This window comes from Paramormyrops kingsleyae, chromosome 25 (genome assembly GCF_048594095.1).
Source record: "Paramormyrops kingsleyae isolate MSU_618 chromosome 25, PKINGS_0.4, whole genome shotgun sequence".
Taxonomy (NCBI): Eukaryota; Metazoa; Chordata; class Actinopteri; order Osteoglossiformes; family Mormyridae; genus Paramormyrops; species Paramormyrops kingsleyae.
In genome coordinates this window covers 31297867-31308960 of record NC_132821.1, presented here as the reverse complement: position 1 = coordinate 31308960, position 11094 = coordinate 31297867, and positions in this window count along the sequence as shown.

Below are 11094 nucleotides of genomic sequence, written 5' to 3'. Positions count from 1 at the left end.
CAAGGTCTTGGCTGATCAGCCTGGTGAGTTATCACCTGGGAAAAGTCTGTGTTATGGGCCCTAATAATCACAAGAGGCAATAGCAGCATAGATGCTAAAAGGTCAGGTTTTGTACCTGCCCATAAAGAAACTGTCTTGCTGTATAATTTTCCACCTTCATTTATGTGTTTGGCACAGTAGCCGCATCTGTGTTGGACATTACAGCAAGGTCCTTAAGCCCCCAAAAACACTTCAGGGGCACTGAATGGTTGTCCTAACCGCCCATAGGAGTTTTTCTTCCACAAAAATGTTCCGAAGGCAGGATGAAAAATGATTGGTTCAGAGAGACAACCAATCAGGTTGTAGAGGAGGTGGAACCAACCAATCAGATAGCTTGGTCCCATCTCCTAAACCTACCGAAAACTAACACAGTTCAATGTAGCTGTTGTACAAATGGCAAATAATGAAGCTTCGTTCAAAATTATCAAAAAATAAACTCACTCTGACTTCCCGCTAAAAATTGTCGGGGGGGAAAAAGTAACAATACATTGTCCATTCATTAAATATTCTCCCTAAATATCTGAAATGTATTTTTGGATCATTTGACTGTGGGCCATCCATATTTGACAGTGAGCCAGGCATGGTGGATAAAAAGCAGTGCTTTTGCGCTCGTCCAATCACTCATCCGTCTTCTAAGCGCTTATCCTGCTCAGGCTTGCGGGGGGGGAGGGTCTGGAGCCGATCCCAGTCACCCTGGACGGGATGCCAGGGCAGAAACACGCGCATATTTACAGATGCCATACGGGTAATACAGAGATGCTAATTAGCCTGACTGCATGTCTTTGGATTGGGGGGGGGGTGTGTTTCTGGAGCACCCCAATGCTGTGCTGCCCTGGGTGAACATGTAGCCTCCCCACAAAGAACAGAGGTGCTGCTTGTAACTACAGAAGGGAATTAGCAGCTGAGGATACATGCTATCGCTACACTGCACTGATTTATTTAGTATTACCTTAGCAGCCCTGTTTAACCTTCAGCCCTCTTACTCCTCACAGCTTTTCCCTGACGTGCCTCGATCTTCCGGACAGCTACAATACACCTCAGTGGAGCAAGGTGTTCCTCGATAAGGAAGACATTAACCTGAAAGCGTAAAGATAATTGGATCGGATATCACCTACAACATTAACGCCCCCTCGTAATTTATAGATGCTTTGTGTGTTGCTGATCTATAATGAATAGAACCCCTTTCATTAATTAATTAACTGTCAAAAGGATATTGCAGACTACCTTGACCATAATAAGTAACTGTCGTGCGATAATCGTGCAGAAAGAGGCAGGGATGGGGACAAAGTGAAAGGAGGCAAATTCCTGCGTGCTTCCGTTTCAAAACCAGCCGGGCTAAGCTGACTTAATATCAGTGCAGCGTCATTGCTGTATGCAAGAAGCATCAATGAGAAAGAGAAAAAGGGGTACGCATAGGGGCCACTTTATTAGGTACTCCTTCATATTATCGGGAAGAGGCACGTAAACGGGAAGATGAGGTGAGCTGTGCATTCAGAGAAGCCTTTCCACAAAGCCACTGTCGTACTGCGCTGTTATTTCTGCATCTGTGGCCTTCCTGTTAGCTCTAACGAGTCTGACCATTCTCCCCTGACCTCTCTCATTAACGAGGGTTTTTCAGATCCAGAACTGCCGCTGACTGGATTTTTTATTATTATTTTTTTTTTATTTTGCTTATTGAACCTTTGTCTGCAAACTCTGCATGAAGATTCCAGAAAGGTGGCTGTTTCAGAGATGCTGGAGTCTCCACACCGGGCACCGACATTCACACCGTGTTTAAAACTGCTTGGATCATGTCTCCTAGCTGCACAGCTGCTGAACCTCTCGACTCTGTCTGCATGCTGTGACCGTATGTATTCAGTTGTCCTGCCATGATTCACTGTTCGGAGAAGCAGGCTGTTTTGTATTAAGTGGCATCAAAGCACATGTTGATTCTGTGTGGATTTTTTTAAGCACCTACATTTGAAGAACAATCTGTAGATCTTTACGTGCCCAACAGGAAACATTTGCACACAAATTCAGCCCCAGTCGTGCAATAAATGCAATAAAGAACCCTACATGTAGGAGCCGCTGTTTTTCACACCCAATAAAACACACAGCTACAAATGCTTGTGCTATGAAATGCTTAAAAAGAGGTAAGGCAAACATTCCGATATTCTATACCTGTGTTTTCTACTCCTAGTAAAGTGCTGACTCTTTTGACAGCTCGACGGAATGTGTGCTGCTGGGGGCTTTGCATCAGACTCCTAGTAGAGAGGTAGCACCTGTGGTGTTTTCCCGAACCTCTCAATGACTAGAAGGTGCCTAGATGTTATGAAATCATTTTTCGTGCATGCTGACCTCCGTCGGGTGCAATGCCCATGACCAATCTGGAGGCCTGTGAGCGTCCTGCCAATAAGCTCAGAGCCACTGTGAGCTTGACAGCTGTACCGTCCTTTACCAGCAGGTCCCGCTCCCCGTGGACTCAAAGGGAAACTAAGCGTGAGCTTCTGGCCAAGTGTGGATCCCACAGGCTCTCAGAACCGTCTGCACATATGTCCTCCTTCAGCCGACGGCATCATTCATCCGAAGGATGACAGACACGGTACGTCAGCATCCAGGTAGGTCGCCGTGCCGACTGGAGTGTCGAGCATCCGGCTGACTTCCCCCGCGTATCGCCTTTCATTCCTGTCTATCCTTCATGTTCCTATTAACAGAGGGACCGAGAGCAACGGAACACTGCTGACTTGACAGACGTGAACGGCATCGTGTTCCACGAAATCCAGCTGCTCTCCGGCACTTACACCGCACGAGCCGTGCCCTCAAACCCATTAGGACCCGTTCGACTAATTCGGCACCAAATAATGGTCCCACTCTTCAGTCTGATGCCCCTGAAGCATGGTACAACCACACGGCCAGCCCGGAGAGCAATCTAAATGTGTGACTGATAAGCTGTAATGACTGCCCATTACAGACATGACTAATAGCCCCATACATTGTGCTAACTACAAAGAGACAGTTTTAATACTTGCCTGGAAAAAGGCTCATTCTGAACATTATGTTAAATGTGGAAAATACTTTTCAAATTGGGTGACACATTACGATGTGGTCCTCGTAGCTGTTGGGTTTCTATGCCATGGTTTTTTTTTATATATTTATTGACCTGACACTGATATTACAGAGGAAAGCAATTTATAAAATCAAATAATTGCATTTCTTAAAATGGCTGGAGACTGAGCTCTGAGTTCACGCAGTGGCAAAACAAAATAACCGTCGTGGAAATCAGGTACCGGATATTTACATATGATATTTTCCTTGTGACTATATATAAATTTAGGTGATGCTCTAATAGTTATGAAAGGCGGCAGAATTGTAAGGAGTACTATTCAGTTTCATATTGCAAGATGAGCCCCTGAGGATGAATGTAATCTTACACTGCATCAGTGAAATATTTCACTGCAAAAATACATAGGTTTCCAACAAGGCAAAACACTGGTTATTTATCATTATCACTTGCCACTAGACAATTAGTGCACAGACAATGAATATCAGCTTAAAGTGCCTGACTTTATGTCATTAGTGTGATGTGTTATGTACCATATATAGAGTCACCAAGTGTCTATATGTAAATGGCCACAGTAGTTCCTTAATCACCCTAAACATGTCACTTACTTAATAAATGTTCCATTTACCAAAGTTTCCGAATTGGACTGAATTTAGCTATTGTTAAACCCGGCTTGTGGTGAACGTTTTGATTTCAGGCCCATTGCTTTCTCACCGAGGTCTGACAGCAGAACCACAACAGAGTAACGGGAAACCAGCGATGCCAAAAGTGAGCAGGAAAGTCAGGAGGGAAAAGCCAGGGTGAAGAAGCTGTGAAGTATTACAGCTACCAAGCCGCTTCGATCAGAAGCTCTTCTCACCCATAATTACACTGCATAATTGGTGTCAGTCTGGAGACCATCAAGAATATTCTACTAAATTAATTATTATTATCATTATTATTATTGTTATTATCATTGTTGTTATTATCATTATTATTATGTATTCTGTTAAATAAGTTAGGATAATGGAGTCACATTTATGAATACACAATCAGCATGACAGGCCTAGTTATTATTAAGAATCCAACATAAATAATTAGGAATCATGATTATGAACGGGCATGATACACTTATAAAAACAGACGGAATAGGCTGATGTGCTAGTACTGGAAAAAAACATTATAAACTAAACAATAAAAATGTGTGTGACATATTACATGAATTCATATGATGGATGTGTTTTTAATGACAAATTGATGTTTGTGTGTAAAATTAATTACAGTAGTTTCGAGAGAAACCAATCTTAGAAACTCAGTGTCAGTCACTACCCAGTATGATCCAGTGAGAGATAATAAACTTACCAGTGGAAAGTGGGTTAAACTCACAGAAGATTGACAGCTAATAACACAGATCGGGCTCCTCTCTCTTCTCCACATCATGCATCATAATTTTCAATATAATTGAAAATTGTGATTTTTTTTTTTTGTTGAGGGTTAGGGTAGATGGGAGTTTCATTCCAATGTTCATTATTTTATAACTTTAAAAAAATGTATACGTTTTTATGTTTTATTAATTTATGCCTTTCATCTTTACTAGTAATTTAAGCTGAGTATTTTTCTGCATTGCCTTACTAATTTGGGATAGATTACATCACGCTGAATTTTCAATCATCTCCGCATACACTATATGGACAAAAGTATTGGGACACTTGGCCATTACACCCACAGGAACTTTTTATGACATCCCATTCCATATCCATAGGTATCAATATGCATACCAAGACATTTTGGACAATTCCTTGCTTCCAACTTTGTGGGAGCAGTTTGGGGAAGGTCCTTTTCAGTTCCAGTATGACTGTGCCCCAGTCCACAAAGCAAGGTCCATAACGACATGGTCGGGTGAGTTTGGTATGGAAGAACTTGGCTGGCCCACACAGAGCGCTGACCTCAACGCCATCAAACTCCTTGGGAATGAACTAGAACAGAAATTGCAGTCCAGGCCTTCATGTCCAACATCTGTGACTGACCTCAGAAATGCTCTTCTGGATGAAGGGGCAAAAATTCCCACAGACACACAGAAAAATCTTGCAGAAAGTCTCCCCAGAAGAGCGGCAGCTGTTACAGCTGCAAAGGAGGGGGAGGGGGACCGACTTCATATTGATGCCTATGGATTTAGACTGGGATGCGATATAAGTTCCTGTGGCCAGGCGTCCCAGTACTTTTGTCCAGATAGTGTACATCTTAACTGGACCACAGAAAACTAGTAACTTCTACTGCTGAAGACTGAAAGAGTAATTACAAGATAGTGAACATTTCCTCTTTCTCTTCCAGTCCTAAGACGATTTCCAGTCCTTGCTGGTATATTCCCCTACCATGATATCTCCACTATTCTTGGCTGTAGGAATGGGTGACCTGCTTTGTTTGTGTAAAAGGCAAGACCTGCTGCTTCTCTGACAACATCCAAGCATGGATCTAATCACATTCTTTTTGCCACGTTTTCAAAGGATTGTTCAGGCGCTTTATTGCTAATTCCATCCAAACTTTCAAGTGGTTTTTGTGATATTTCTGAGTATTTTTCACTGAGGCCCATTTTGTTCTGACCACTGAACTCTTTCTAAATGGTTTCGTAGTGGCTTAAGCTCACTCCCTGGCCAGAGAGACACTCAGATGCAAGCGGCATGGTCCAATCCATCTACATTTATGGTCACCAAAGCAGGCTGTATTCAAAGCATCCATATTTGTAGCATTTGCCTGATCTGTGCTTTTCAACAATTTTTCATTTCTTAATTGCTTTGCTTACTTTGTGTGTGTGTGTGTGTGTGTCAGTGTGTTTCTGGAAATGTTTCTCATTTGCGAAAAAAAAACAGGCTACTTACGATTCACAGTGTAGATAAAGGAGATCTCATTGACTTTCAACTGAGAATAATTGTCTTTGTGCGTCAAAGTCTTGCCAGATGACAGATGGGGAAAAAAATAGGTATGTGTCAAAAGGAACTGAAGTCAGCTGAAGAAAAATAAGACACGCCTCCATCAAAGGTCACAGGTACGAGGAAGAGAACACCTGAAAGTACAACTGATGGCCAATAACAGAGAGAGGCATGAGCGACAGTGTTTGATGTTCACATCTCCAGCCAGGTTGCCTTGTACAAACCTGTATGGCTTTCACTAGGCAAGACGGCAAACAGAAGCTCAGGACACGGGGACGGGAGTAAGGAATAGAGACTTTAATTGGTTACAGGAGCAGAGATGGGTTGGAGAAAATGTGGGGAAGGGATGGAAGAATAGGACAGCCATTCTGGAATCGGCACAACAGAAAACACACAAGAAAACAGATGATGGATTTTTAAATAGACTACAATCAGGTACAAGCTTTGGAGACACAAGCCAGGCTTATCTAGTTGGCAATAATGTGCATGTGAATGGAACGAAAACGCACAATCTGCCCCTCCCAAATGCACCTGATTCGAAGGCCCAGAAAAGACGCACAATGTATGAATGCATCTCACTGTCTCGTGCATAATGGACTTGTGCATTTTCTGAGTTAATCGTATACAGTTATGCCAGTGTTACAGTATATATGAAATAGGATTCTAAAACATAATTCACAACACAACTGTGCAACTCATTACATTTCCACCCTCAGTGATGAATGTGTATTAAATGTTTTAAAAAAAGCCTTTAATTAGTATTTGGCAATTTATTGCCTTTCCATGAGGCCTACTTTTTAAATGTTATATTAATGATAGTAGAAAGCTCTGTTGAAGAACTCCATCAAAACTTTATTCAAATTTGTTGTTGCCTAATCTGGTAGGAAAGATCGCTATATTTGTTTATTTCTTAAACTTTTGACTTTAGGTGTCAAAATATAGACTAGATGTACTGCTGTTCTTCTCTTGTGAAATAAAGCAATGCATTAAGTCTAGGTTCCATAGGACAGGAATTCTTAAATTCAGGTTATAGCCTGGTACATGTTCATCCATCCATCCATCCATCCACCACTTATTCTTGAGTACTTGAGCAGATCCCTGGCAGTACAGAGCCAAAGGATGGCGTTATACCCTGGTAACTGTATGTCTTTGGGGCAAATAGAGAAACCAGACTACTGTACTTAGAGAGAATCCACACAACACAGGGTGAACATGTAAACTCCATACGGAACACCAGCCGTAACACCAGCCGTAACACCTGACGTCACACCTGACGTCACACCTGACGTCACACCTGACATAACAACTGACTCAGGAGGTAGCAGTGATTCCTGCTGAGTCACTGTCCCTGTGGACGAAAACACACAACACATGGTGTTACAAAAATTACATCTTCATTGCCGAAAACGCTGCTTATACCGTATCAGCAGGTTATATTTCTCAGTATAAATTTCCCACACCTGTAATGGACTGTCCAAGACTTCATTTTACCCTACTCCCTCCAAGCAGATTCCACATGAAATTGTTTCAGTGAAAGGCTGGCTGACTGTATATGTGCTGAGAGAAAAAGACATCTGATCTAACAGAACTCATGTGCTAATAATATCTTTTTATAAGCAGTATAGTACTGCTTCTTGTACTTTAACCTTTAACATATTCAACATAGTTGCGTACTTCCTTTCAATAAACACGATGTATTCAGAGTAAATCATCAGGTGCAATAAGATTTTATTGATTGCTTAGAGGGGATTGCTGCTACTTTTTGTCCAGCAATATTGCAAAAATAAAGAAATATAGTACAATAGTTTTTTTTCCTTTTCCTAAGTTCATAAATATTGAATAAGGAGAAAGTGTGTTTTCGGTGGTGGCGCTACAAGTGAGGCAAGAAAACGTGGAAATTGCATAACGTCGGAGGACAGGAGGGTCCATAGAGGAGTCAGAGTTCAGTGAGGTTGGCTTCGGGACATGAAAACCAGGCGCAATGAAGACATGTACGGCTGAAGTGCATCGTGGGTAGACAAGACAACTGTATCAGCTATCTGTTGGGAGGATGAACTTCATAATTCATAATAGAGTATAGTTTGAGCACCTTCTCCCCACCACTGCCACCACCAAGGAGAACAGACTCAGATCTATGACAGAGCTAGCTTTCCTTGAGGCTACCAGCTCCCTTCATCTTGATATTACAACCCTCCAGAAACCAGCAGTGAAGACCATGACACAGACTGTAAGAGTGGTGAAACATTACCCACCAAGTGACATCATGCATTTCCTTGTAGACCCTCCTGCATCATGCCTGCTTAGTCATTGAGAAAGACGCCAAGGTATCTAGAGCACCGTATCGTTTTTACACTCGCCCCTTGGTAACGGGAGTCAGTGGCTCAATCCCCGGCAAACAAAGCTCCTCACCAAGCTTCCGTACTCCCGATTTGGAGTTGCAGCTGAAGTCTGAGTAAAGATTAAACGGTCTTGGAAGTTTTACTTGCACAAAAATGTTTTAAGGTCAGAACGAAAATGTTTGGTTGAGAGAAATAACCAAGCCAATCAGATGTCTTGGTCCCATTCCCTCTAGTTGCTTGGACCCACCTCCTCTACAATCTGATTGGTTATCCCTTTCAACCAATCATTTTTGTCATGCATTCTTGTGGAAATAAATCTCCCACAAGCAGAGTAAACATAGTCAGTACTATTCTTTGCTTCCCTCTCCGGAACCACAGTACCACACCAAATATGCAGTTGATGCTGCGGACAGATTGTGGCCCATCAGTGGGATAATCCGTGATTCAGGTGACCTCTGCATCCTCAACCCGCATCACCTTGAGTTCCTCCCCCAGCGGGGGCACTGCATCATACCTTTTTGGCCACAGAAACTATGAATGAGGTTTTCCAGAGGTCTCATCTTGCACTCACACTTTCATTTAATAATTTATCGATATTATTTTTTCCAAATTTAAATGTTTATAAGGCAATGTCTGGGAGTGTGGCTTAATAATAGATAACGCTATTCAGCATTGGGAGTTGCCGGGCTCAGACAAACATGGGACCCAGCCTTGTAGGCGCCCAGCTCTGTTCCCCTCACTTACCTGTATCACTGTGACAAGGTGGCTGCCATTGTCATGCTGCACGAAGCACTGGACCGGATCATCAATAAATTAACATGCAGGCTCATTTTAACAGAAGCAAACACTAAAAATGACCCCTTTCAAAAACAAACTGCGCACCGTGTTTTATGAATAACTGAACTTGGTAGCTTGATAAAACATCCGACTCATGGAGTCGACAGGATGGGCTGTTTGCATTCAGCTTTGGAATTTGTGGATCCGCAAACTCATCATTCTATGAAATCTCGCTCAAATGGTATGTGTTGTAGCTATGTGTTTTTTTTCCGTTTGTTTGTTTAAAGAAAAGTAACAGTAAATGTATAGATTTGCCCTTTAAAATCTCCTGTTGGGAAACAGACTTTGTAATCCATACAGTGAGGGCGAGGGTGTGACAATCCCCATTTGTCAGCGTTATCCTCGCATTTTCAGCCTGCTTATCGGTCAGTCATCAATGAATTGTAATTCTGCTCTCGATCAATGTGAGAAATAATGCACCACATGGTCCTGAAATGCCGACAAGCCTGTTATAGCACATACACCTGCACACACACACACACAGACACAAACACAAAACTCTTCATGTTACACAGTTTAATCCATTTCTGTGGGCTTTTGCATCAGACGCGCAGGAATATCAATGTCCCGACATAGTGAATGATGCTCGAATAAAGGGCAGGGACACTAACCTTGATCATTTTGATGATAAGAGGTTATTTATTCATGAGTTATTCAACACAGAACGGATTTTATTGAAGGCAAACATCACACAGCGCACACATGCACACACATGATGAGAATATGATGAGTGACTTTTTTGGAAGAAACAAAAAACATTTCGTGAAAAAAAACAGATTTCACAATATATAGGAATTAGTTAAATTAGATAGATTGATTAGACAGACAGACCCAACCCAATGAAAATGGCCCCATGATCCACTTTTGGGTGCCATCACCCCGGGGGAGGAACAGTGGATTAGATGACAGACCTGCACCAACAGACCCCTGACCCAAACCACCCAGCAGATAAGGATGCACTCTGTGTTAATCCCGTAATATTGCTCTTTACCATGGTTATAGGACTGTTACACGTTATTTTAACACACATGGAATTTAAACTCTTTCATATCTAAGTGGATTACTACACACACTTTAGGTATATTTCTATAAATGATAAATGCAACAGAATTCTTTTGCACATTTTCTACTGTATATGCTCATCAGATTAAAATGAAAACAAATGTACGCTATCTAGTTCAGTTTTATGGTATGTGATGCCTGCAAGTGAAGTCCTGTATATGGAGAAGTACATTTATGATAAACTGACATTCTACGACAGAACAGCAACTTACTGGTGGAGAACATGCCAAGAACTGATAAGGTCACGTGATGTTAAATTCCTACACTATAAGACTAGTTGCTATGCATTCCCGCAGTGTCACGTTCAGGGTTTATATGTAAATGCACCCAAGCTGCCAATTAAAGCTACATTATACTCTAACACTACATTTTTTTTCGTATATGTGTATTTTCCCCCAAAATGCATAGCATGCATCCAGTCAAATTGGATTTCGGATCTTCCTTTGAACATGATTATAGCTGATTTTCTCACCTACAGCCTTCATCACATTGACTGTCGTTACACGAATTTGTATTTTTCTTTTATTTATAACAACATGGTATGAAAATACATCAGGCATCACTTATTAAAATTTGGCACTTTACAATCCTGATGGTCCACCGTCTTGTGTGAGCGTGTGCTGCAAATATTTAAAGCTGCTGTAGAACCCAGAGCAGCTAAAAATAAGGACTCAAAATGGCCTGTGATTTCAATGATTATATAAATTGTACCACAGCAGTGCAGCATGAAGATCACTAACGTAGGGTTGGTATACGTTTTCATCTGCACAGCAGGCTAACTATCCAACTTCATCCAACCTCTTAATGGATTTACTGAATGAAGTGTAACAGAGCAGACAAAACAAATCTATATAATTTACAATAGAATCCC